This window comes from Osmerus mordax, chromosome 17, assembly GCF_038355195.1.
Source record: "Osmerus mordax isolate fOsmMor3 chromosome 17, fOsmMor3.pri, whole genome shotgun sequence".
NCBI lineage: Eukaryota > Metazoa > Chordata > Actinopteri > Osmeriformes > Osmeridae > Osmerus > Osmerus mordax.
This window is the reverse complement of record NC_090066.1, coordinates 14,677,112-14,699,941: the sequence shown is the minus strand read 5'-3', so window position 1 is coordinate 14,699,941 and position 22,830 is coordinate 14,677,112. Positions and strand designations below refer to the sequence as shown.

The 22,830-nt window shown below is 53.5% G+C and overlaps 35 non-coding genes across 35 annotated transcripts; all 35 read right to left on the bottom strand.

Annotated features, from left to right (window-relative positions):
• Window positions 1-91: 91 nt before the first annotated feature.
• On the bottom strand, window positions 92-165 carry trnai-aau (transfer RNA isoleucine (anticodon AAU)). The gene has a single exon. It is a non-coding gene; the product is annotated as a tRNA-Ile (tRNA).
• Window positions 166-836: 671 nt separating this feature from the next.
• Window positions 837-909, bottom strand: trnaf-gaa (transfer RNA phenylalanine (anticodon GAA)). The gene has a single exon. It is a non-coding gene; the product is annotated as a tRNA-Phe (tRNA).
• An 84-nt stretch (window positions 910-993) lies between these two features.
• On the bottom strand, window positions 994-1,067 carry trnai-aau (transfer RNA isoleucine (anticodon AAU)). The gene has a single exon. It is a non-coding gene; the product is annotated as a tRNA-Ile (tRNA).
• A 669-nt stretch (window positions 1,068-1,736) lies between these two features.
• On the bottom strand, window positions 1,737-1,809 carry trnaf-gaa (transfer RNA phenylalanine (anticodon GAA)). Its single transcript has one exon. It is a non-coding gene; the product is annotated as a tRNA-Phe (tRNA).
• An 84-nt stretch (window positions 1,810-1,893) lies between these two features.
• trnai-aau (transfer RNA isoleucine (anticodon AAU)) lies at window positions 1,894-1,967 on the bottom strand. The gene has a single exon. It is a non-coding gene; the product is annotated as a tRNA-Ile (tRNA).
• Window positions 1,968-2,638: 671 nt separating this feature from the next.
• On the bottom strand, window positions 2,639-2,711 carry trnaf-gaa (transfer RNA phenylalanine (anticodon GAA)). The gene has a single exon. It is a non-coding gene; the product is annotated as a tRNA-Phe (tRNA).
• An 84-nt stretch (window positions 2,712-2,795) lies between these two features.
• On the bottom strand, window positions 2,796-2,869 carry trnai-aau (transfer RNA isoleucine (anticodon AAU)). Its single transcript has one exon. It is a non-coding gene; the product is annotated as a tRNA-Ile (tRNA).
• Window positions 2,870-3,538: 669 nt separating this feature from the next.
• trnaf-gaa (transfer RNA phenylalanine (anticodon GAA)) lies at window positions 3,539-3,611 on the bottom strand. The gene has a single exon. It is a non-coding gene; the product is annotated as a tRNA-Phe (tRNA).
• An 84-nt stretch (window positions 3,612-3,695) lies between these two features.
• trnai-aau (transfer RNA isoleucine (anticodon AAU)) lies at window positions 3,696-3,769 on the bottom strand. The gene has a single exon. It is a non-coding gene; the product is annotated as a tRNA-Ile (tRNA).
• Window positions 3,770-4,440: 671 nt separating this feature from the next.
• On the bottom strand, window positions 4,441-4,513 carry trnaf-gaa (transfer RNA phenylalanine (anticodon GAA)). The gene has a single exon. It is a non-coding gene; the product is annotated as a tRNA-Phe (tRNA).
• An 84-nt stretch (window positions 4,514-4,597) lies between these two features.
• Window positions 4,598-4,671, bottom strand: trnai-aau (transfer RNA isoleucine (anticodon AAU)). The gene has a single exon. It is a non-coding gene; the product is annotated as a tRNA-Ile (tRNA).
• A 670-nt stretch (window positions 4,672-5,341) lies between these two features.
• On the bottom strand, window positions 5,342-5,414 carry trnaf-gaa (transfer RNA phenylalanine (anticodon GAA)). Its single transcript has one exon. It is a non-coding gene; the product is annotated as a tRNA-Phe (tRNA).
• Window positions 5,415-5,502: 88 nt separating this feature from the next.
• trnai-aau (transfer RNA isoleucine (anticodon AAU)) lies at window positions 5,503-5,576 on the bottom strand. Its single transcript has one exon. It is a non-coding gene; the product is annotated as a tRNA-Ile (tRNA).
• A 671-nt stretch (window positions 5,577-6,247) lies between these two features.
• On the bottom strand, window positions 6,248-6,320 carry trnaf-gaa (transfer RNA phenylalanine (anticodon GAA)). The gene has a single exon. It is a non-coding gene; the product is annotated as a tRNA-Phe (tRNA).
• A 985-nt stretch (window positions 6,321-7,305) lies between these two features.
• trnai-aau (transfer RNA isoleucine (anticodon AAU)) lies at window positions 7,306-7,379 on the bottom strand. Its single transcript has one exon. It is a non-coding gene; the product is annotated as a tRNA-Ile (tRNA).
• Window positions 7,380-8,049: 670 nt separating this feature from the next.
• Window positions 8,050-8,122, bottom strand: trnaf-gaa (transfer RNA phenylalanine (anticodon GAA)). The gene has a single exon. It is a non-coding gene; the product is annotated as a tRNA-Phe (tRNA).
• Window positions 8,123-8,206: 84 nt separating this feature from the next.
• trnai-aau (transfer RNA isoleucine (anticodon AAU)) lies at window positions 8,207-8,280 on the bottom strand. Its single transcript has one exon. It is a non-coding gene; the product is annotated as a tRNA-Ile (tRNA).
• A 671-nt stretch (window positions 8,281-8,951) lies between these two features.
• On the bottom strand, window positions 8,952-9,024 carry trnaf-gaa (transfer RNA phenylalanine (anticodon GAA)). Its single transcript has one exon. It is a non-coding gene; the product is annotated as a tRNA-Phe (tRNA).
• An 84-nt stretch (window positions 9,025-9,108) lies between these two features.
• On the bottom strand, window positions 9,109-9,182 carry trnai-aau (transfer RNA isoleucine (anticodon AAU)). The gene has a single exon. It is a non-coding gene; the product is annotated as a tRNA-Ile (tRNA).
• A 671-nt stretch (window positions 9,183-9,853) lies between these two features.
• trnaf-gaa (transfer RNA phenylalanine (anticodon GAA)) lies at window positions 9,854-9,926 on the bottom strand. The gene has a single exon. It is a non-coding gene; the product is annotated as a tRNA-Phe (tRNA).
• Window positions 9,927-10,010: 84 nt separating this feature from the next.
• Window positions 10,011-10,084, bottom strand: trnai-aau (transfer RNA isoleucine (anticodon AAU)). The gene has a single exon. It is a non-coding gene; the product is annotated as a tRNA-Ile (tRNA).
• A 1,564-nt stretch (window positions 10,085-11,648) lies between these two features.
• On the bottom strand, window positions 11,649-11,721 carry trnaf-gaa (transfer RNA phenylalanine (anticodon GAA)). The gene has a single exon. It is a non-coding gene; the product is annotated as a tRNA-Phe (tRNA).
• An 828-nt stretch (window positions 11,722-12,549) lies between these two features.
• trnaf-gaa (transfer RNA phenylalanine (anticodon GAA)) lies at window positions 12,550-12,622 on the bottom strand. The gene has a single exon. It is a non-coding gene; the product is annotated as a tRNA-Phe (tRNA).
• Window positions 12,623-12,706: 84 nt separating this feature from the next.
• trnai-aau (transfer RNA isoleucine (anticodon AAU)) lies at window positions 12,707-12,780 on the bottom strand. Its single transcript has one exon. It is a non-coding gene; the product is annotated as a tRNA-Ile (tRNA).
• A 671-nt stretch (window positions 12,781-13,451) lies between these two features.
• Window positions 13,452-13,524, bottom strand: trnaf-gaa (transfer RNA phenylalanine (anticodon GAA)). Its single transcript has one exon. It is a non-coding gene; the product is annotated as a tRNA-Phe (tRNA).
• Window positions 13,525-14,349: 825 nt separating this feature from the next.
• trnaf-gaa (transfer RNA phenylalanine (anticodon GAA)) lies at window positions 14,350-14,422 on the bottom strand. The gene has a single exon. It is a non-coding gene; the product is annotated as a tRNA-Phe (tRNA).
• Window positions 14,423-14,506: 84 nt separating this feature from the next.
• Window positions 14,507-14,580, bottom strand: trnai-aau (transfer RNA isoleucine (anticodon AAU)). The gene has a single exon. It is a non-coding gene; the product is annotated as a tRNA-Ile (tRNA).
• A 1,564-nt stretch (window positions 14,581-16,144) lies between these two features.
• Window positions 16,145-16,217, bottom strand: trnaf-gaa (transfer RNA phenylalanine (anticodon GAA)). Its single transcript has one exon. It is a non-coding gene; the product is annotated as a tRNA-Phe (tRNA).
• Window positions 16,218-17,045: 828 nt separating this feature from the next.
• On the bottom strand, window positions 17,046-17,118 carry trnaf-gaa (transfer RNA phenylalanine (anticodon GAA)). The gene has a single exon. It is a non-coding gene; the product is annotated as a tRNA-Phe (tRNA).
• An 84-nt stretch (window positions 17,119-17,202) lies between these two features.
• On the bottom strand, window positions 17,203-17,276 carry trnai-aau (transfer RNA isoleucine (anticodon AAU)). Its single transcript has one exon. It is a non-coding gene; the product is annotated as a tRNA-Ile (tRNA).
• Window positions 17,277-17,947: 671 nt separating this feature from the next.
• On the bottom strand, window positions 17,948-18,020 carry trnaf-gaa (transfer RNA phenylalanine (anticodon GAA)). Its single transcript has one exon. It is a non-coding gene; the product is annotated as a tRNA-Phe (tRNA).
• An 821-nt stretch (window positions 18,021-18,841) lies between these two features.
• Window positions 18,842-18,914, bottom strand: trnaf-gaa (transfer RNA phenylalanine (anticodon GAA)). The gene has a single exon. It is a non-coding gene; the product is annotated as a tRNA-Phe (tRNA).
• Window positions 18,915-19,742: 828 nt separating this feature from the next.
• Window positions 19,743-19,815, bottom strand: trnaf-gaa (transfer RNA phenylalanine (anticodon GAA)). The gene has a single exon. It is a non-coding gene; the product is annotated as a tRNA-Phe (tRNA).
• An 832-nt stretch (window positions 19,816-20,647) lies between these two features.
• trnaf-gaa (transfer RNA phenylalanine (anticodon GAA)) lies at window positions 20,648-20,720 on the bottom strand. Its single transcript has one exon. It is a non-coding gene; the product is annotated as a tRNA-Phe (tRNA).
• An 829-nt stretch (window positions 20,721-21,549) lies between these two features.
• Window positions 21,550-21,622, bottom strand: trnaf-gaa (transfer RNA phenylalanine (anticodon GAA)). The gene has a single exon. It is a non-coding gene; the product is annotated as a tRNA-Phe (tRNA).
• Window positions 21,623-22,830: the final 1,208 nt, after the last annotated feature.

The following is a 22,830-nucleotide window of genomic DNA, read 5'->3' as shown; positions in this document are numbered from 1 at the left end:
TTTCGGCACAGAGACCACTGTCTTCAGTAGCATGGCGAAGCCTGGCCACAAACGCGGGGAAGGAAGGAAAAGACCTCCAAATAGCTCTCAATGGCCCGTAAGGGGATCGAACCCGTGACCTTGGCGTTATTAGCACCACGCTCTGACCAACTGAGCTAACAGGCCAATGACGCCTTGAGAAGCAACGGAAACGTGGTGTCCTCGGCGCCACCTCGTGTCGGCGTGAAACAACCGGTCGTGTTTGGCCCACGCCACCAGGCGCTTTTTTCACTGCAAATTCAAGTGGATGTCAAGAAAGCAACGAAACGGGAGCTAGCAGCATTCCGAGACTCCAAGGTGCACTGCCGAAATGGTACGGCGTTCGCTTATCATGCAAGAGGTAGCGGGATAGACGCCAGCATTGTCCAATACCGTCTTCTTTTTTTTTCGTCTTTTGGCAGTTTCCCCTAAAGTACAGCTCCGCTGCACGTTCTGCAGTCTATCTCCCAACGCAGACAGCACCCCCTCGATGCAGCTGGTCGTCATCTTCATCGCGACACAAGCCACTCTCTCCTGTCGTCCTTTTAGCGGCAAGCACAGGAACGTCTCCAAATCCTCAATTGGCGGGGGCGTTTTGCGGCTTGACATTTCATCCAATGGAGGGAAAACACGGGCCACTGGTGCACAGCGCTGCGCTCTCACCTCAGATATTTAAAAGGGACAAGTTTATGCAGTACGTCCCGTGTCGCGCATTTCTTTGACCAGTCAGCGGTCAGCAGTGCTTTGGCGTGACCTTTGAGAAAACGCACCGTCAACCACTTCCTTGAGTAGACTCTACTTTGGAGACGCCAAAGCTTTGCCGAAACCCGGGATCGAACCAGGGACCTTCAGAACTTCAGTCTAACACTCTCCCAACTGAGCTATTTCGGCACAGAGACCACTGTCTTCAGTAGCATGTCGAAGTCTGGCCACAAACGCGGGGAAGGAAGGAAAAGACCTCCAAAAAGCTCTCAGTGGCCCGTAAGGGGATCGAACCCGTGACCTTGGCGTTATTAGCACCACGCTCTGACCAACTGAGCTAACAGGCCAATGACGGCATGTGAAGCAACGGAAACGGGGTGTCCTCGGCGCCACCTCGTGTCGGCGTGAAACAACCGGTCGTGTTTGGCCCACGCCACCAGGCGCTTTTTTCGCTGCAAATTCAAGTGGATGTCAAGAAAGCAACGAAACGGGAGCTAGCAGCATTCCGAGACTCCAAGGTGCACTGCCGAAATGGTACGGCGTTCGCTTATCATGCAAGAGGTAGCGGGATAGACGCCAGCATTGTCCAATACCGTCTTCTTCTTTTTCGTCTTTTGGCAGTTTCCCTTAAAGTACAGCTCCGCTGCACTTTCTGCAGTCTATCTCCCAACGCAGACAGCACCCCCTCGATGCAGCTGGTCGTCATCTTCATGGCGACACAAGCCACTCTCTCCTGTCGTCCTTTTAGCGGCAAGCACAGGAACGTCTCCAAATCCTCAATCGGCGGGGGCGTTTTGCGGCTTGACATTTCATCCAATGGAGGGAAAACACGGGCCACTGGTGCACAGCGCTGCGCTCTCACCTCAGATATTTAAAAGGGACAAGTTTATGCAGTACGTCCCGTGTCGCGCATTTCTTTGACCAGTCAGCGGTCAGCAGTGCTTCGGCTTGACCTTTGAGAAAACCACCGTCAACCACTTCCTTGAGTAGACTCTACTTTGGAGACGCCAAAGCTTTGCCGAAACCCGGGATCGAACCAGGGACCTTTAGATCTTCAGTCTAACGCTCTCCCAACTGAGCTATTTCGGCACGGAGATCTCTGTCTTCAGTAGCATGTCGAAGCCTAGCCACAAACGCAGGGAAGGACGGAAAAGACCTCCAAAAAGCTCTCAATGGCCTGTAAGGGGATCGAACCCGTGACCTTGGCGTTATTAGCACCACGCTCTGACCAACTGAGCTAACAGGCCAATGACGCCATGTGAAGCAACGGAAACGTGGTGTCCTCGGCGCCACCTCCTGTCGGCGTGAAACAACCGGTCGTGTTTGGCCCACGCCACCAGGCGCTTTTTTCGCTGCAAATTCAAGTGAATGTCAAGAAAGCAACGAAACGGGAGCTAGCAGCATTCCGAGACTCCAAGGTGCACTGCCGAAATGGTACGGCGTTCGCTTATCATGCAAGAGGTAGCGGGATAGACGCCAGCATTGTCCAATACCGTCTTCTTTTTTTTTCGTCTTTTGGCAGTTTCCCCTAAAGTACAGCTCCGCTGCACGTTCTGCAGTCTATCTCCCAACGCAGACAGCACCCCCTCGATGCAGCTGGTCGTCATCTTCATCGCGACACAAGCCACTCTCTCCTGTCGTCCTTTTAGCGGCAAGCACAGGAACGTCTCCAAATCCTCAATTGGCGGGGGCGTTTTGCGGCTTGACATTTCATCCAATGGAGGGAAAACACGGGCCACTGGTGCACAGCGCTGCGCTCTCACCTCAGATATTTAAAAGGGACAAGTTTATGCAGTACGTCCCGTGTCGCGCATTTCTTTGACCAGTCAGCGGTCAGCAGTGCTTTGGCGTGACCTTTGAGAAAACTCAGCGTCAACCACTTCCTTGAGTAGACTCTACTTTGGAGACGCCAAAGCTTTGCCGAAACCCGGGATCGAACCAGGGACCTTCAGAACTTCAGTCTAACACTCTCCCAACTGAGCTATTTCGGCACAGAGACCACTGTCTTCAGTAGCATGTCGAAGTCTGGCCACAAACGCGGGGAAGGAAGGAAAAGACCTCCAAAAAGCTCTCAGTGGCCCGTAAGGGGATCGAACCCGTGACCTTGGCGTTATTAGCACCACGCTCTGACCAACTGAGCTAACAGGCCAATGACGGCATGTGAAGCAACGGAAACGGGGTGTCCTCGGCGCCACCTCGTGTCGGCGTGAAACAACCGGTCGTGTTTGGCCCACGCCACCAGGCGCTTTTTTCGCTGCAAATTCAAGTGGATGTCAAGAAAGCAACGAAACGGGAGCTAGCAGCATTCCGAGACTCCAAGGTGCACTGCCGAAATGGTACGGCGTTCGCTTATCATGCAAGAGGTAGCGGGATAGACGCCAGCATTGTCCAATACCGTCTTCTTCTTTTTCGTCTTTTGGCAGTTTCCCTTAAAGTACAGCTCCGCTGCACTTTCTGCAGTCTATCTCCCAACGCAGACAGCACCCCCTCGATGCAGCTGGTCGTCATCTTCATGGCGACACAAGCCACTCTCTCCTGTCGTCCTTTTAGCGGCAAGCACAGGAACGTCTCCAAATCCTCAATCGGCGGGGGCGTTTTGCGGCTTGACATTTCATCCAATGGAGGGAAAACACGGGCCACTGGTGCACAGCGCTGCGCTCTCACCTCAGATATTTAAAAGGGACAAGTTTATGCAGTACGTCCCGTGTCGCGCATTTCTTTGACCAGTCAGCGGTCAGCAGTGCTTCGGCTTGACCTTTGAGAAAACCACCGTCAACCACTTCCTTGAGTAGACTCTACTTTGGAGACGCCAAAGCTTTGCCGAAACCCGGGATCGAACCAGGGACCTTTAGATCTTCAGTCTAACGCTCTCCCAACTGAGCTATTTCGGCACGGAGATCTCTGTCTTCAGTAGCATGTCGAAGCCTAGCCACAAACGCAGGGAAGGACGGAAAAGACCTCCAAAAAGCTCTCAATGGCCTGTAAGGGGATCGAACCCGTGACCTTGGCGTTATTAGCACCACGCTCTGACCAACTGAGCTAACAGGCCAATGACGCCATGTGAAGCAACGGAAACGTGGTGTCCTCGGCGCCACCTCCTGTCGGCGTGAAACAACCGGTCGTGTTTGGCCCACGCCACCAGGCGCTTTTTTCGCTGCAAATTCAAGTGAATGTCAAGAAAGCAACGAAACGGGAGCTAGCAGCATTCCGAGACTCCAAGGTGCACTGCCGAAATGGTACGGCGTTCGCTTATCATGCAAGAGGTAGCGGGATAGACGCCAGCATTGTCCAATACCGTCTTCTTTTTTTTTCGTCTTTTGGCAGTTTCCCCTAAAGTACAGCTCCGCTGCACGTTCTGCAGTCTATTTCCCAACGCAGACAGCACCCCCTCGATGCAGCTGGTCGTCATCTTCATCGCGACACAAGCCACTCTCTCCTGTCGTCCTTTTAGCGGCAAGCACAGGAACGTCTCCAAATCCTCAATCGGCGGGGGCGTTTTGCGGCTTGACATTTCATCCAATGGAGGGAAAACATGGGCCACTGGTGCACAGCGCTGCGCTCTCACCTCAGATATTTAAAAGGGACAAGTTTATGCAGTACGTCCCGTGTCGCGCATTTCTTTGACCAGTCAGCGGTCAGCAGTGCTTTGGCGTGACCTTTGAGAAAACACACCGTCAACCACTTCCTTGAGAAGACTCTACTTTGGAGACGGCAAAGCTTTGCCGAAACCCGGGATCGAACCAGGGACCTTTAGATCTTCAGTCTAACGCTCTCCCAACTGAGCTATTTCGGCAGAGACACCTCTGTCTTCAGTAGCATGTCGAAGCCTGGTCACAAACGCGGGGAAGGAAGGAAAATACCTCCAAAAAGCTCTCAGTGGCCCGTAAGGGGATCGAACCCGTGACCTTGGCGTTATTAGCACCACGCTCTGACCAACTGAGCTAACAGGCCAATGACTGCATGTGAAGGAACGGAAACGGGGTGTCCTCGGCGCCACCTCGTGTCGGCGTGAAACAACCGGTCGTGTTTGGCCCACGCCACCAGGCGCTTTTTTCGCTGCAAATTCAAGTGGATGTCAAGAACGCAACGAAACGGGAGCTAGCAGCATTCCGAGACTCCAAGGTGCACTGCCGAAATGGTACGGCGTTCGCTTATCATGCAAGAGGTAGCGGGATAGACGCCAGCATTCACCAATACCGTCTTCTTCTTTTTCGTCTATTGGCAGTTTCCCCTAAAGTACAGCTCCACTGCACGTTCTGCAGTCTATCTCCCAACGCAGACAGCACCCCCTCGATGCAGCTGGTCGTCATCTTCATGGCGACACAAGCCACTCTCTCCTGTCGTCCTTTTAGCGGCAAGCACAGGAACGTCTCCAAATCCTCAATCGGCGGGGGCGTTTTGCGGCTTGACATTTCATCCAATGGAGGGAAAACACGGGCCACTGGTGCACAGCGCTGCGCTCTCACCTCAGATATTTAAAAGGGACAAGTTTATGCAGTACGTCCCGTGTCGCGCATTTCTTTGACCAGTCAGCGGTCAGCAGTGCTTTGGCGTGACCTTTGAGAAAACGCACCGTCAACCACTTCCTTGAGTAGACTCTACTTTGGAGACGCCAAAGCTTTGCCGAAACCCGGGATCGAAACAGGGACCTTTAGATCTTCAGTCTAACGCTCTCCCAACTGAGCTATTTCGGCACGAAGACCACTGTCTTCAGTAGCATGTCGAAGTCTGGCCACAAACGCGGGGAAGGAAGGAAGGAAAAGGCCTCCAAAAAGCTCTCAGTGGCCCGTAAGGGGATCGAACCCGTGACCTTGGCGTTATTAGCACCACGCTCTGACCAACTGAGCTAACAGGCCAATGACGGCATGTGAAGCAATGGAAACGGGGTGTCCTCGGCGCCACCTCGTGTCGGCGTGAAACAACCGGTCGTGTTTGGCCCACGCCACCAGGCGCTTTTTTCGCTGCAAATTCAAGTGGATGTCAAGAACGCAACGAAACGGGAGCTAGCAGCATTCCGAGACTCCAAGGTGCACTGCCGAAATGGTACGGCGTTCGCTTATCATGCAAGAGGTAGCGGGATAGACGCCAGCATTGTCCAATACCGTCTTCTTTTTTTTTCGTCTTTTGGCAGTTTCCCCTAAAGTACAGCTCCGCTGCACGTTCTGCAGTCTATCTCCCAACGCAGACAGCACCCCCTCGATGCAGCTGGTCGTCATCTTCATCGCGACACAAGCCACTCTCTCCTGTCGTCCTTTTAGCGGCAAGCACAGGAACGTCTCCAAATCCTCAATCGGCGGGGGCGTTTTGCGGCTTGACATTTCATCCAATGGAGGGAAAACACGGGCCACTGGTGCACAGCGCTGCGCTCTCACCTCAGATATTTAAAAGGGACAAGTTTATGCAGTACGTCCCGTGTCGCGCATTTCTTTGACCAGTCAGCGGTCAGCAGTGCTTTGGCGTGACCTTTGAGAAAACGCACCGTCAACCACTTCCTTGAGTAGACTCTACTTTGGAGACGCCAAAGCTTTGCCGAAACCCGGGATCGAACCAGGGACCTTTAGATCTTCAGTCTAACGCTCTCCCAACTGAGCTATTTCGGCACGGAGACCACTGTCTTCATGAGCATGGCGAAGCCTGGCCACAAATGCGGGGAAGGAAGGAAAAGACCTCCAAAAAGCTCTAAATGGCCCGTAAGGGGATCGAACCCATGACCTTGGCGTGATTAGCACCACGCTCTGACCAACTGAGCTAACAGGCCAATGACGCCTTGTGAAGCAACGGAAACGTGGTGTCCTCGGCGCCACCTCGTGTCGGCGTGAAACAACCGGTCGTGTTTGGCCCACGCCACCAGGCGCTTTTTTCGCTGCAAATTCAAGTGGATGTCAAGAAAGCAACGAAACGGGAGCTAGCAGCATTCCGAGACTCCAAGGTGCACTGCCGAAATGGTACGGCGTTCGCTTATCATGCAAGAGGTAGCGGGATAGACGCCAGCATTGTCCAATACCGTCTTCTTTTTTTTCGTCTTTTGGCAGTTTCCCCTAAAGTACAGCTCCGCTGCACGTTCTGCAGTCTATCTCCCAACGCAGACAGCACCCCCTCGATGCAGCTGGTCGTCATCTTCATTGCGACACAAGCCACTCTCTCCTGTCGTCCTTTTAGCGGCAAGCACAGGAACGTCTCCAAATCCTCAATCGGCGGGGGCGTTTTGCGGCTTGACATTTCATCCAATGGAGGGAAAACACGGGCCACTGGTGCACAGCGCTGCGCTCTCACCTCAGATATTTAAAAGGGACAAGTTTATGCAGTACGTCCCGTGTCGCGCATTTCTTTGACCAGTCAGCGGTCAGCAGTGCTTTGGCGTGACCTTTGAGAAAACGCACCGTCAACCACTTCCTTGAGTAGACTCTACTTTGGAGACGCCAAAGCTTTGCCGAAACCCGGGATCGAACCAGTGACCTTCAGATCTTCAGTCTAACGCTCTCCCAACTGAGCTATTTCGGCACAGAGACCACTGTCTTCAGTAGCATGGCGAAGCCTGGCCACAAACGCGGGGAAGGAAGGAAAAGACCTCCAAAAAGCTCTCAATGGCCCGTAAGGGGATCGAACCCGTGACCTTGGCGTTATTAGCACCACGCTCTGACCAACTGAGCTAACAGGCCAATGACTGCATGTGAAGGAACGGAAACGGGGTGTCCTCGGCGCCACCTCGTGTCGGCGTGAAACAACCGGTCGTGTTTGGCCCACGCCACCAGGCGCTTTTTTCGCTGCAAATTCAAGTGGATGTCAAGAACGCAACGAAACGGGAGCTAGCAGCATTCCGAGACTCCAAGGTGCACTGCCGAAATGGTACGGCGTTCGCTTATCATGCAAGAGGTAGCGGGATAGACGCCAGCATTCACCAATACCGTCTTCTTCTTTTTCGTCTATTGGCAGTTTCCCCTAAAGTACAGCTCCACTGCACGTTCTGCAGTCTATCTCCCAACGCAGACAGCACCCCCTCGATGCAGCTGGTCGTCATCTTCATCGCGACACAAGCCACTCTCTCCTGTCGTCCTTTTAGCGGCAAGCACAGGAACGTCTCCAAATCCTCAATCGGCGGGGGCGTTTTGCGGCTTGACATTTCATCCAATGGAGGGAAAACACGGGCCACTGGTGCACAGCGCTGCGCTCTCACCTCAGATATTTAAAAGGGACAAGTTTATGCAGTACGTCCCGTGTCGCGCATTTCTTTGACCAGTCAGCGGTCAGCAGTGCTTCGGCTTGACCTTTGAGAAAACGCACCGTCAACCACTTCCTTGAGTAGACTCTACTTTGGAGACGCCAAAGCTTTGCCGAAACCCGGGATCGAACCAGGGACCTTTAGATCTTCAGTCTAACGCTCTCCCAACTGAGCTATTTCGGCACGGAGATCTCTGTCTTCAGTAGCATGTCGAAGCCTAGCCACAAACGCAGGGAAGGACGGAAAAGACCTCCAAAAAGCTCTCAATGGCCTGTAAGGGGATCGAACCCGTGACCTTGGCGTTATTAGCACCACGCTCTGACCAACTGAGCTAACAGGCCAATGACGCCATGTGAAGCAACGGAAACGTGGTGTCCTCGGCGCCACCTCCTGTCGGCGTGAAACAACCGGTCGTGTTTGGCCCACGCCACCAGGCGCTTTTTTCGCTGCAAATTCAAGTGAATGTCAAGAAAGCAACGAAACGGGAGCTAGCAGCATTCCGAGACTCCAAGGTGCACTGCCGAAATGGTACGGCGTTCGCTTATCATGCAAGAGGTAGCGGGATAGACGCCAGCATTGTCCAATACCGTCTTCTTTTTTTTTCGTCTTTTGGCAGTTTCCCCTAAAGTACAGCTCCGCTGCACGTTCTGCAGTCTATCTCCCAACGCAGACAGCACCCCCTCGATGCAGCTGGTCGTCATCTTCATCGCGACACAAGCCACTCTCTCCTGTCGTCCTTTTAGCGGCAAGCACAGGAACGTCTCCAAATCCTCAATCGGCGGGGGCGTTTTGCGGCTTGACATTTCATCCAATGGAGGGAAAACACGGGCCACTGGTGCACAGCGCTGCGCTCTCACCTCAGATATTTAAAAGGGACAAGTTTATGCAGTACGTCCCGTGTCGCGCATTTCTTTGACCAGTCAGCGGTCAGCAGTGCTTTGGCGTGACCTTTGAGAAAACGCACCGTCAACCACTTCCTTGACTAGACTCTACTTTGGAGACGGCAAAGCTTTGCCGAAACCCGGGATCGAACCAGGGACCTTTAGATCTTCAGTCTAACGCTCTCCCAACTGAGCTATTTCGGCACAGAGACCTCTGTCTTCAGTAGCATGTCGAAGTCTGGCCACAAACGCGGGGAAGGAAGGAAAAGACCTCCAAAAAGCTCTCAGTGGCCCGTAAGGGGATCGAACCCGTGACCTTGGCGTTATTAGCACCACGCTCTGACCAACTGAGCTAACAGGCCAATGACGGCATGTGAAGCAACGGAAACGGGGTGTCCTCGGCGCCACCTCATGTCGGCGTGAAACAACCGGTCGTGTTTGGCCCACGCCACCAGGCGCTTTTTTCGCTGCAAATTCAAGTGGATGTCAAGAACGCAACGAAACGGGAGCTAGCAGCATTCCGAGACTCCAAGGTGCACTGCCGAAATGGTACGGCGTTCGCTTATCATGCAAGAGGTAGCGGGATAGACGCCAGCATTGTCCAATACCGTCTTCTTTTTTTTTCGTCTTTTGGCAGTTTCCCCTAAAGTACAGCTCCGCTGCACGTTCTGCAGTCTATCTCCCAACGCAGACAGCACCCCCTCGATGCAGCTGGTCGTCATCTTCATCGCGACACAAGCCACTCTCTCCTGTCGTCCTTTTAGCGGCAAGCACAGGAACGTCTCCAAATCCTCAATCGGCGGGGGCGTTTTGCGGCTTGACATTTCATCCAATGGAGGGAAAACACGGGCCACTGGTGCACAGCGCTGCGCTCTCACCTCAGATATTTAAAAGGGACAAGTTTATGCAGTACGTCCCGTGTCGCGCATTTCTTTGACCAGTCAGCGGTCAGCAGTGCTTTGGCGTGACCTTTGAGAAAACACACCGTCAACCACTTCCTTGAGTAGACTCTACTTTGGAGACGGCAAAGCTTTGCCGAAACCCGGGATCGAACCAGGGACCTTTAGATCTTCAGTCTAACACTCTCCCAACTGAGCTATTTCGGCACAGACACCTCTGTCTTCAGTAGCATGTCGAAGCCTGGTCACAAAAGCGGGGAAGGAAGGAAAAGACCTCCAAAAAGCTCTCAGTGGCCCGTAAGGGGATCGAACCCGTGACCTTGGCGTTATTAGCACCACGCTCTGACCAACTGAGCTAACAGGCCAATGACGGCATGTGAAGCAACGGAAACGGGGTGTCCTCGGCGCCACCTCGTGTCGGCGTGAAACAACCGGTCGTGTTTGGCCCACGCCACCAGGCGCTTTTTTCGCTGCAAATTCAAGTGGATGTCAAGAACGCAACGAAACGGGAGCTAGCAGCATTCCGAGACTCCAAGGTGCACTGCCGAAATGGTACGGCGTTCGCTTATCATGCAAGAGGTAGCGGGATAGACGCCAGCATTGTCCAATACCGTCTTCTTCTTTTTCGTCTTTTGGCAGTTTCCCCTAAAGTACAGCTCCGCTGCACGTTCTGCAGTCTATCTCCCAACGCAGACAGCACCCCCTCGATGCAGCTGGTCGTCATCTTCATCGCGACACAAGCCACTCTCTCCTGTCGTCCTTTTAGCGGCAAGCGCAGGAACGTCTCCAAATCCTCAATCGGCGGGGGCGTTTTGCGGCTTGACATTTCATCCAATGGAGGGAAAACACGGCCCACTGGTGCACAGCGCTGCGCTCTCACCTCAGATATTTAAAAGGGACAAGTTTATGCAGTACGTCCCGTGTTGCGCATTTCTTTGACCAGTCAGCGGTCAGCAGTGCTTTGGCGTGACCTTTGAGAAAACGCACCGTCAACCACTTCCTTGAGCAGACTCTACTTTGGAGACAGCAAAGTTTTGACGAAACCCTGGATCGAACCAGGGACCTTAAGATCTTCAGTCTAACACTCTCCCAACTGCTTTACTTCGGCACGGAGACCTCTGTCTTCAGTAGCATGTCGAAGCCTAGCCACAAACGCGGGGAAGGAAGGAAAAGACCTCCAAAAAGCTCTCAATGGCCCGTAAGGAGATCAAACCTGTGACCTTGGCGATATTAGCACCACGCGCTGACCAACTGAGCTAACAGGCCAATGACGGCATGTGAAGCAACGGAAACGGGGTGTCCTCGGCGCCACCTCGTGTCGGCGTGAAACAACCGGTCGTGTTTGGCCCACGCCACCAGGCGCTTTTTTCGCTGCAAATTCAAGTGGATGTCAAGAACGCAACGAAACGGGAGCTAGCAGCATTCCGAGACTCCAAGGTGCACTGCCGAAATGGTACGGCGTTCGCTTATCATGCAAGAGGTAGCGGGATAGACGCCAGGATTGTCCAATACCGTCTTCCTTTTCGTCTTTTGGCAGTTTCCCCTAAAGTACAGCTCCGCTGCACGTTCTGCAGTCTATCTCCCAACGCAGACAGCACCCCCTCGATGCAGCTGGTCGTCATCGAGGGGGTGCAGCTGGTCTCTCCTGTCGTCTTTTTAGCGGCAAGCACAGGAACGTCTCCAAATCCTCAATCGGCGGGGGCGTTTTGCGGCTTGACATTTCATCCAATGGAGGGAAAACACGGGCCACTGGTGCACAGCGCTGCGCTCTCACCTCAGATATTTAAAAGGGACAAGTTTATGCAGTACGTCCCGTGTCGCGCATTTCTTTGACCAGTCAGCGGTCAGCAGTGCTTTGGCGTGACCTTTGAGAAAACACACCGTCAACCACTTCCTTGAGTAGACTCTACTTTGGAGACGGCAAAGCTTTGCCGAAACCCGGGATCGAACCAGGGACCTTTAGATCTTCAGTCTAACGCTCTCCCAACTGAGCTATTTCGGCACAGACACCTCTGTCTTCAGTAGCATGTCGAAGCCTGGTCACAAACGCGGGGAAGGAAGGAAAAGACCTCCAAAAAGCTCTCAGTGGCCCGTAAGGAGATCGAACCCGTGACCTTGGCGTTATTAGCACCACACTCTGACCAACTGAGCTAACAGGCCAATGACTGCATGTGAAGGAACGGAAACGGGGTGTCCTCGGCGCCACCTCGTGTCAGCGTGAAACAACCGGTCGTGTTTGGCCCACGCCACCAGGCGCTTTTTTCGCTGCAAATTCAAGTGGATGTCAAGATCGCAACGAAACGGGAGCTAGCAGCATTCCGAGACTCCAAGGTGCACTGCCGAAATGGTACGGCATTCGCTTATCATGCAAGAGGTAGCGGGATAGACGCCAGCATTGTCCAATACCATCTTCTTCTTTTTCGTCTTTTGGCAGTTTCCCCTAAAGTACAGCTCCGCTGCACGTTCTGCAGTCTATCTCCCAACGCAGACAGCACCCCCTCGATGCAGCTGGTCGTCATCTTCATCGCGACACAAGCCACTCTCTTCTGTCGTCCTTTTAGCGGCAAGCACAGGAACGTCTCCAAATCCTCAATCGGCGGGGGCGTTTTGCGGCTTGACATTTCATCCAATGGAGGGAAAACACGGGCCACTGGTGCACAGCGCTGCGCTCTCACCTCAGATATTTAAAAGGGACAAGTTTATGCAGTACGTCCCGTGTTGCGCATTTCTTTGACCAGTCAGCGGTCAGCAGTGCTTTGGCGTGACCTTTGAGAAAACGCACCGTCAACCACTTCCTTGAGTAGACTCTACTTTGGAGACGGCAAAGCTTTGCCAAAATCCGGGATCGAACCAGGGACCTTTAGATCTTCAGTCTAATGCTCTCCCAACTGAGCTATTTCGGCACGGAGACCTCTGTCTTCAGTAGCATGTCGAAGCCTGGCCACAAACACGGGGAAGGAAGGAAAAGACCTCCAAAAAGCTCTCAGTGGCCCGTAAGGGGATCGAACCCGTGACCTTGGCGTTATTAGCACCACGCTCTGACCAACTGAGCTAACAGGCCAATGACGGCATGTGAAGCAACGGAAACGGGGTGTCCTCGGCGCCACCTCGTGTCGGCGTGAAACAACCGGTCGTGTTTGGCCCACGCCACCAGGCGCTTTTTTCGCTGCAAATTCAAGTGGATGTCAAGAACGCAACGAAACGGGAGCTAGCAGCATTCCGAGACTTCAAGGTGCACTGCCGAAATGGTACGGCGTTCGCTTATCATGCAAGAGGTAGCGGGATAGACGCCAGCATTGTCCAATACCGTCTTCTTTTTTTTTCGTCTTTTGGCAGTTTCCCCTAAAGTACAGCTCCGCTGCACGTTCTGCAGTCTATCTCCCAACGCAGACAGCACCCCCTCGATGCAGCTGGTCGTCATCTTCATCGCGACACAAGCCACTCTCTCCTGTCGTCCTTTTAGCGGCAAGCACAGGAACGTCTCCAAATCCTCAATCGGCGGGGGCGTTTTGCGGCTTGACATTTCATCCAATGGAGGGAAAACACGGGCCACTGGTGCACAGCGCTGCGCTCTCACCTCAGATATTTAAAAGGGACAAGTTTATGCAGTACGTCCCGTGTCGCGCATTTCTTTGACCAGTCAGCGGTCAGCAGTGCTTTGGCGTGACCTTTGAGAAAACACACCGTCAACCACTTCCTTGAGTAGACTCTACTTTGGAGACGCCAAAGCTTTGCCGAAACCCGGGATCGAACCAGGGACCTTTAGATCTTCAGTCTAACGCTCTCCCAACTGAGCTATTTCGGCACAGACACCTCTGTCTTCAGTAGCATGTCGAAGCCTGGTCACAAACGCGGGGAAGGAAGGAAAAGACCTCCAAAAAGCTCTCAGTGGCCCGTAAGGAGATCGAACCCGTGACCTTGGCGTTATTAGCACCACACTCTGACCAACTGAGCTAACAGGCCAATGACTGCATGTGAAGGAACGGAAACGGGGTGTCCTCGGCGCCACCTCGTGTCGGCGTGAAACAACCGGTCGTGTTTGGCCCACGCCACCAGGCGCTTTTTTCGCTGCAAATTCAAGTGGATGTCAAGATCGCAACGAAACGGGAGCTAGCAGCATTCCGAGACTCCAAGGTGCACTGCCGAAATGGTACGGCGTTCGCTTATCATGCAAGAGGTAGCGGGATAGACGCCAGGATTGTCCAATACCGTCTTCCTTTTCGTCTTTTGGCAGTTTCCCCTAAAGTACAGCTCCGCTGCACGTTCTGCAGTCTATCTCCCAACGCAGACAGCACCCCCTCGATGCAGCTGGTCGTCATCTTCATCGCGACACAAGCCACTCTCTCCTGTCGTCCTTTTAGCGGCAAGCACAGGAACGTCTCCAAATCCTCAATCGGCGGGGGCGTTTTGCGGCTTGACATTTCATCCAATGGAGGGAAAACACGGGCCACTGGTGCACAGCGCTGCGCTCTCACCTCAGATATTTAAAAGGGACAAGTTTATGCAGTACGTCCCGTGTCGCGCATTTCTTTGACCAGTCAGCGGTCAGCAGTGCTTTGGCGTGACCTTTGAGAAAACACACCGTCAACCACTTCCTTGAGTAGACTCTACTTTGGAGACGGCAAAGCTTTGCCGAAACCCGGGATCGAACCAGGGACCTTTAGATCTTCAGTCTAACACTCTCCCAACTGAGCTATTTCGGCACAGACACCTCTGTCTTCAGTAGCATGTCGAAGCCTGGTCACAAAAGCGGGGAAGGAAGGAAAAGACCTCCAAAAAGCTCTCAGTGGCCCGTAAGGGGATCGAACCCGTGACCTTGGCGTTATTAGCACCACGCTCTGACCAACTGAGCTAACAGGCCAATGACGGCATGTGAAGCAACGGAAACGGGGTGTCCTCGGCGCCACCTCGTGTCGGCGTGAAACAACCGGTCGTGTTTGGCCCACGCCACCAGGCGCTTTTTTCGCTGCAAATTCAAGTGGATGTCAAGAACGCAACGAAACGGGAGCTAGCAGCATTCCGAGACTCCAAGGTGCACTGCCGAAATGGTACGGCGTTCGCTTATCATGCAAGAGGTAGCGGGATAGACGCCAGCATTGTCCAATACCGTCTTCTTCTTTTTCGTCTTTTGGCAGTTTCCCCTAAAGTACAGCTCCGCTGCACGTTCTGCAGTCTATCTCCCAACGCAGACAGCACCCCCTCGATGCAGCTGGTCGTCATCTTCATCGCGACACAAGCCACTCTCTCCTGTCGTCCTTTTAGCGGCAAGCGCAGGAACGTCTCCAAATCCTCAATCGGCGGGGGCGTTTTGCGGCTTGACATTTCATCCAATGGAGGGAAAACACGGCCCACTGGTGCACAGCGCTGCGCTCTCACCTCAGATATTTAAAAGGGACAAGTTTATGCAGTACGTCCCGTGTTGCGCATTTCTTTGACCAGTCAGCGGTCAGCAGTGCTTTGGCGTGACCTTTGAGAAAACGCACCGTCAACCACTTCCTTGAGCAGACTCTACTTTGGAGACAGCAAAGTTTTGACGAAACCCTGGATCGAACCAGGGACCTTAAGATCTTCAGTCTAACACTCTCCCAACTGCTTTACTTCGGCACGGAGACCTCTGTCTTCAGTAGCATGTCGAAGCCTAGCCACAAACGCGGGGAAGGAAGGAAAAGACCTCCAAAAAGCTCTCAATGGCCCGTAAGGAGATCAAACCTGTGACCTTGGCGATATTAGCACCACGCGCTGACCAACTGAGCTAACAGGCCAATGACGGCATGTGAAGCAACGGAAACGGGGTGTCCTCGGCGCCACCTCGTGTCGGCGTGAAACAACCGGTCGTGTTTGGCCCACGCCACCAGGCGCTTTTTTCGCTGCAAATTCAAGTGGATGTCAAGAACGCAACGAAACGGGAGCTAGCAGCATTCCGAGACTCCAAGGTGCACTGCCGAAATGGTACGGCGTTCGCTTATCATGCAAGAGGTAGCGGGATAGACGCCAGGATTGTCCAATACCGTCTTCCTTTTCGTCTTTTGGCAGTTTCCCCTAAAGTACAGCTCCGCTGCACGTTCTGCAGTCTATCTCCCAACGCAGACAGCACCCCCTCGATGCAGCTGGTCGTCATCGAGGGGGTGCAGCTGGTCTCTCCTGTCGTCTTTTTAGCGGCAAGCACAGGAACGTCTCCAAATCCTCAATCGGCGGGGGCGTTTTGCGGCTTGACATTTCATCCAATGGAGGGAAAACACGGGCCACTGGTGCACAGCGCTGCGCTCTCACCTCAGATATTTAAAAGGGACAAGTTTATGCAGTACGTCCCGTGTCGCGCATTTCTTTGACCAGTCAGCGGTCAGCAGTGCTTTGGCGTGACCTTTGAGAAAACACACCGTCAACCACTTCCTTGAGTAGACTCTACTTTGGAGACGGCAAAGCTTTGCCGAAACCCGGGATCGAACCAGGGACCTTTAGATCTTCAGTCTAACGCTCTCCCAACTGAGCTATTTCGGCACAGACACCTCTGTCTTCAGTAGCATGTCGAAGCCTGGTCACAAACGCGGGGAAGGAAGGAAAAGACCTCCAAAAAGCTCTCAGTGGCCCGTAAGGAGATCGAACCCGTGACCTTGGCGTTATTAGCACCACACTCTGACCAACTGAGCTAACAGGCCAATGACTGCATGTGAAGGAACGGAAACGGGGTGTCCTCGGCGCCACCTCGTGTCAGCGTGAAACAACCGGTCGTGTTTGGCCCACGCCACCAGGCGCTTTTTTCGCTGCAAATTCAAGTGGATGTCAAGATCGCAACGAAACGGGAGCTAGCAGCATTCCGAGACTCCAAGGTGCACTGCCGAAATGGTACGGCATTCGCTTATCATGCAAGAGGTAGCGGGATAGACGCCAGCATTGTCCAATACCATCTTCTTCTTTTTCGTCTTTTGGCAGTTTCCCCTAAAGTACAGCTCCGCTGCACGTTCTGCAGTCTATCTCCCAACGCAGACAGCACCCCCTCGATGCAGCTGGTCGTCATCTTCATCGCGACACAAGCCACTCTCTTCTGTCGTCCTTTTAGCGGCAAGCACAGGAACGTCTCCAAATCCTCAATCGGCGGGGGCGTTTTGCGGCTTGACATTTCATCCAATGGAGGGAAAACACGGGCCACTGGTGCACAGCGCTGCGCTCTCACCTCAGATATTTAAAAGGGACAAGTTTATGCAGTACGTCCCGTGTTGCGCATTTCTTTGACCAGTCAGCGGTCAGCAGTGCTTTGGCGTGACCTTTGAGAAAACGCACCGTCAACCACTTCCTTGAGTAGACTCTACTTTGGAGACGGCAAAGCTTTGCCAAAATCCGGGATCGAACCAGGGACCTTTAGATCTTCAGTCTAATGCTCTCCCAACTGAGCTATTTCGGCACGGAGACCTCTGTCTTCAGTAGCATGTCGAAGCCTGGCCACAAACACGGGGAAGGAAGGAAAAGACCTCCAAAAAGCTCTCAGTGGCCCGTAAGGGGATCGAACCCGTGACCTTGGCGTTATTAGCACCACGCTCTGACCAACTGAGCTAACAGGCCAATGACGGCATGTGAAGCAACGGAAACGGGGTGTCCTCGGCGCCACCTCGTGTCGGCGTGAAACAACCGGTCGTGTTTGGCCCACGCCACCAGGCGCTTTTTTCGCTGCAAATTCAAGTGGATGTCAAGAACGCAACGAAACGGGAGCTAGCAGCATTCCGAGACTTCAAGGTGCACTGCCGAAATGGTACGGCGTTCGCTTATCATGCAAGAGGTAGCGGGATAGACGCCAGCATTGTCCAATACCGTCTTCTTTTTTTTTCGTCTTTTGGCAGTTTCCCCTAAAGTACAGCTCCGCTGCACGTTCTGCAGTCTATCTCCCAACGCAGACAGCACCCCCTCGATGCAGCTGGTCGTCATCTTCATCGCGACACAAGCCACTCTCTCCTGTCGTCCTTTTAGCGGCAAGCACAGGAACGTCTCCAAATCCTCAATCGGCGGGGGCGTTTTGCGGCTTGACATTTCATCCAATGGAGGGAAAACACGGGCCACTGGTGCACAGCGCTGCGCTCTCACCTCAGATATTTAAAAGGGACAAGTTTATGCAGTACGTCCCGTGTCGCGCATTTCTTTGACCAGTCAGCGGTCAGCAGTGCTTTGGCGTGACCTTTGAGAAAACACACCGTCAACCACTTCCTTGAGTAGACTCTACTTTGGAGACGCCAAAGCTTTGCCGAAACCCGGGATCGAACCAGGGACCTTTAGATCTTCAGTCTAACGCTCTCCCAACTGAGCTATTTCGGCACAGACACCTCTGTCTTCAGTAGCATGTCGAAGCCTGGTCACAAACGCGGGGAAGGAAGGAAAAGACCTCCAAAAAGCTCTCAGTGGCCCGTAAGGAGATCGAACCCGTGACCTTGGCGTTATTAGCACCACACTCTGACCAACTGAGCTAACAGGCCAATGACTGCATGTGAAGGAACGGAAACGGGGTGTCCTCGGCGCCACCTCGTGTCGGCGTGAAACAACCGGTCGTGTTTGGCCCACGCCACCAGGCGCTTTTTTCGCTGCAAATTCAAGTGGATGTCAAGATCGCAACGAAACGGGAGCTAGCAGCATTCCGAGACTCCAAGGTGCACTGCCGAAATGGTACGGCGTTCGCTTATCATGCAAGAGGTAGCGGGATAGACGCCAGGATTGTCCAATACCGTCTTCCTTTTCGTCTTTTGGCAGTTTCCCCTAAAGTACAGCTCCGCTGCACGTTCTGCAGTCTATCTCCCAACGCAGACAGCACCCCCTCGATGCAGCTGGTCGTCATCGAGGGGGTGCAGCTGGTCTCTCCTGTCGTCTTTTTAGCGGCAAGCACAGGAACGTCTCCAAATCCTCAATCGGCGGGGGCGTTTTGCGGCTTGACATTTCATCCAATGGAGGGAAAACACGGGCCACTGGTGCACAGCGCTGCGCTCTCACCTCAGATATTTAAAAGGGACAAGTTTATGCAGTACGTCCCGTGTCGCGCATTTCTTTGACCAGTCAGCGGTCAGCAGTGCTTTGGCGTGACCTTTGAGAAAACACACCGTCAACCACTTCCTTGAGTAGACTCTACTTTGGAGACGCCAAAGCTTTGCCGAAACCCGGGATCGAACCAGGGACCTTTAGATCTTCAGTCTAACGCTCTCCCAACTGAGCTATTTCGGCACAGACACCTCTGTCTTCAGTAGCATGTCGAAGCCTGGTCACAAACGCGGGGAAGGAAGGAAAAGACCTCCAAAAAGCTCTCAGTGGCCCGTAAGGAGATCGAACCCGTGACCTTGGCGTTATTAGCACCACACTCTGACCAACTGAGCTAACAGGCCAATGACTGCATGTGAAGGAACGGAAACGGGGTGTCCTCGGCGCCACCTCGTGTCGGCGTGAAACAACCGGTCGTGTTTGGCCCACGCCACCAGGCGCTTTTTTCGCTGCAAATTCAAGTGGATGTCAAGATCGCAACGAAACGGGAGCTAGCAGCATTCCGAGACTCCAAGGTGCACTGCCGAAATGGTACGGCATTCGCTTATCATGCAAGAGGTAGCGGGATAGACGCCAGCATTGTCCAATACCATCTTCTTCTTTTTCGTCTTTTGGCAGTTTCCCCTAAAGTACAGCTCCGCTGCACGTTCTGCAGTCTATCTCCCAACGCAGACAGCACCCCCTCGATGCAGCTGGTCGTCATCTTCATCGCGACACAAGCCACTCTCTTCTGTCGTCCTTTTAGCGGCAAGCACAGGAACGTCTCCAAATCCTCAATCGGCGGGGGCGTTTTGCGGCTTGACATTTCATCCAATGGAGGGAAAACACGGGCCACTGGTGCACAGCGCTGCGCTCTCACCTCAGATATTTAAAAGGGACAAGTTTATGCAGTACGTCCCGTGTTGCGCATTTCTTTGACCAGTCAGCGGTCAGCAGTGCTTTGGCGTGACCTTTGAGAAAACGCACCGTCAACCACTTCCTTGAGTAGACTCTACTTTGGAGACGGCAAAGCTTTGCCAAAATCCGGGATCGAACCAGGGACCTTTAGATCTTCAGTCTAATGCTCTCCCAACTGAGCTATTTCGGCACGGAGACCTCTGTCTTCAGTAGCATGTCGAAGCCTGGCCACAAACACGGGGAAGGAAGGAAAAGACCTCCAAAAAGCTCTCAGTGGCCCGTAAGGAGATCGAACCCGTGACCTTGGCGTTATTAGCACCACGCTCTGACCAACTGAGCTAACAGGCCAATGACGGCATGTGAAGCAACGGAAACGGGGTGTCCTCGGCGCCACCTCGTGTCGGCGTGAAACAACCGGTCGTGTTTGGCCCACGCCACCAGGCGCTTTTTTCGCTGCAAATTCAAGTGGATGTCAAGAACGCAACGAAACGGGAGCTAGCAGCATTCCGAGACTTCAAGGTGCACTGCCGAAATGGTACGGCGTTCGCTTATCATGCAAGAGGTAGCGGGATAGACGCCAGCATTGTCCAATACCGTCTTCTTTTTTTTTCGTCTTTTGGCAGTTTCCCCTAAAGTACAGCTCCGCTGCACGTTCTGCAGTCTATCTCCCAACGCAGACAGCACCCCCTCGATGCAGCTGGTCGTCATCTTCATCGCGACACAAGCCACTCTCTCCCGTCGTCCTTTTAGCGGCAAGCACAGGAACGTCTCCAAATCCTCAATCGGCGGCGGGGGCGTTTTGCGGCTTGACATTTCATCCAATGGAGGGAAAACACGGCCCACTGGTGCACAGCGCTGCGCTCTCACCTCAGATATTTAAAAGGGACAAGTTTATGCAGTACGTCCCGTGTCGCGCATTTCTTTGACCAGTCAGCGGTCAGCAGTGCTTTGGCGTGACCTTTGAGAAAACGCACCGTCAACCACTTCCTTGAGTAGACTCTACTTTGGAGACGCCAAAGCTTTGCCGAAACCCGGGATCGAACCAGGGACCTTTAGATCTTCAGTCTAACGCTCTCCCAACTGAGCTATTTCGGCACAGAGACCTCTGTCTTCAGTAGCATGTCGAAGCCTGGTCACAAACGCGGGGAAGGAAGGAAAAGACCTCCAAAAAGCTCTCAGTGGCCCGTAAGGGGATCGAACCCGTGACCTTGGCGTTATTAGCACCACGCTCTGACCAACTGAGCTAACAAGCCAATGACAGCATGTGAAGCAACGGAAACGGGGTGTCCTCGGCGCCACCTCGTGTCGGCGTGAAACAACCGGTCGTGTTTGGCCCACGCCACCAGGCGCTTTTTTCGCTGCAAATTCAAGTGGATGTCAAGAACGCTACGAAACGGGAGCTAGCAGCATTCCGAGACTCCAAGGTGCACTGCCGAAAAGGTACAGCGTTCGCTTATCATGCAAGAGGTAGCGGGATAGACGCCAGCATTGTCCAATACCGTCTTCTTTTTTTTTTGTCTTTTGGCAGTTTCCCCTAAAGTACAGCTCCGCTGCACGTTCTGCAGTCTATCTCCCAACGCAGACAGCACCCCCTCGATGCAGCTGGTCGTCATCTTCATCGCGACACAAGCCACTCTCTCCTGTCGTCCTTTTAGCGGCAAGAAGAGGAACGTCTCCAAATCCTCAATCGGCGGGGGCGTTTTGCGGCTTGACATTTCATCCAATGGAGGGAAAACACGGCCCACTGGTGCACAGCGCTGCGCTCTCACCTCAGATATTTAAAAGGGACAAGTTTATGCAGTACGTCCCGTGTCGCGCATTTCTTTGACCAGTCAGCGGTCAGCAGTGCTTTGGCGTGACCTTTGAGAAAACGCACCGTCAACCACTTTCTTGAGTAAACTCTACTTTGGAGACGGCAAAGCTTTGCCGAAACCAGGGATCGAACCAGGGACCTTTAGATCTTCAGTCTAACGCTCTCCCAACTGAGCTATTTCGGCACGGAGACCACTGTCTTCAGTAGCATGGCGAAGCCTGGCCACAAACGCGGGGAAGGAAGGAAAAGACCTTCAAAAAGCTCTCAATGGCCCGTAAGGGGATCGAACCCGTGACCTTGGCGTTATTAGCACCACGCTCTGACCAACTGAGCTAACAGGCAAATGACGCCATGGGAAGCAACGGAAACGTGGTGTCCTCGGCACCACCTCGTGTCGGCGTGAAACAACCGGTCGTGTTTGGCCCACGCCACCAGGCGCTTTTTTCGCTGCAAATTCAAGTGGATGTCAAGAAAGCAACGAAACGGGAGCTAGCAGCATTCCGAGACTCCAAGGTGCACTGCCAAAATGGTACGGCGTTCGCTTATCATGCAAGAGGTAGCGGGATAGACGCCAGCATTGTCCAATACCGTCTTCTTCTTTTTCGTCTTTTGGCAGTTTCCCCTAAAGTACAGCTCCGCTGCACGTTCTGCAGTCTATCTCCCAACGCAGACAGCACCCCCTCGATGCAGCTGGTCGTCATCTTCATCGCGACACAAGCCACTCTCTCCTGTCGTCCTTTTAGCGGCAAGAAGAGGAACGTCTCCAAATCCTCAATCGGCGGGGGCGTTTTGCGGCTTGACATTTCATCCAATGGAGGGAAAACACGGCCCACTGGTGCACAGCGCCGCGCTCTCACCTCAGATATTTAAAAGGGACAAGTTTATGCAGTACGTCCCGTGTCGCGCATTTCTTTGACCAGTCAGCGGTCAGCAGTGCTTTGGCGTGACCTTTGAGAAAACACACCGTCAACCACTTCCTTGAGTAGACTCTACTTTGGAGACGCCAAAGCTTTGCCGAAACCCAGGATCGAACCAGGGACCTTTAGATCTTCAGTCTATCGCTCTCCCAACTGAGCTATTTCGGCACGGAGACCACTGTCTTCAGTAGCATGTCGAAGCCTGGCCACAAACGCGGGGAAGGAAGGAAAAGACCTCCAGGAAGCTCTCAATGGTCCGTAAGGAGATCGAACCCGTGACCTTGGCGTTATTAGCACCACGCTCTGACCAACTGAGCTAACAGGCAAATGACGCCATGTGAAGCAACGGAAACGTGGTGTCCTCGGCACCACCTCGTGTCGGCGTGAAACAACCGGTCGTGTTTGGCCCACGCCACCAGGCGCTTTTTTCGCTGCAAATTCAAGTGGATGTCAAGAACGCAACGAAACGGGAGCT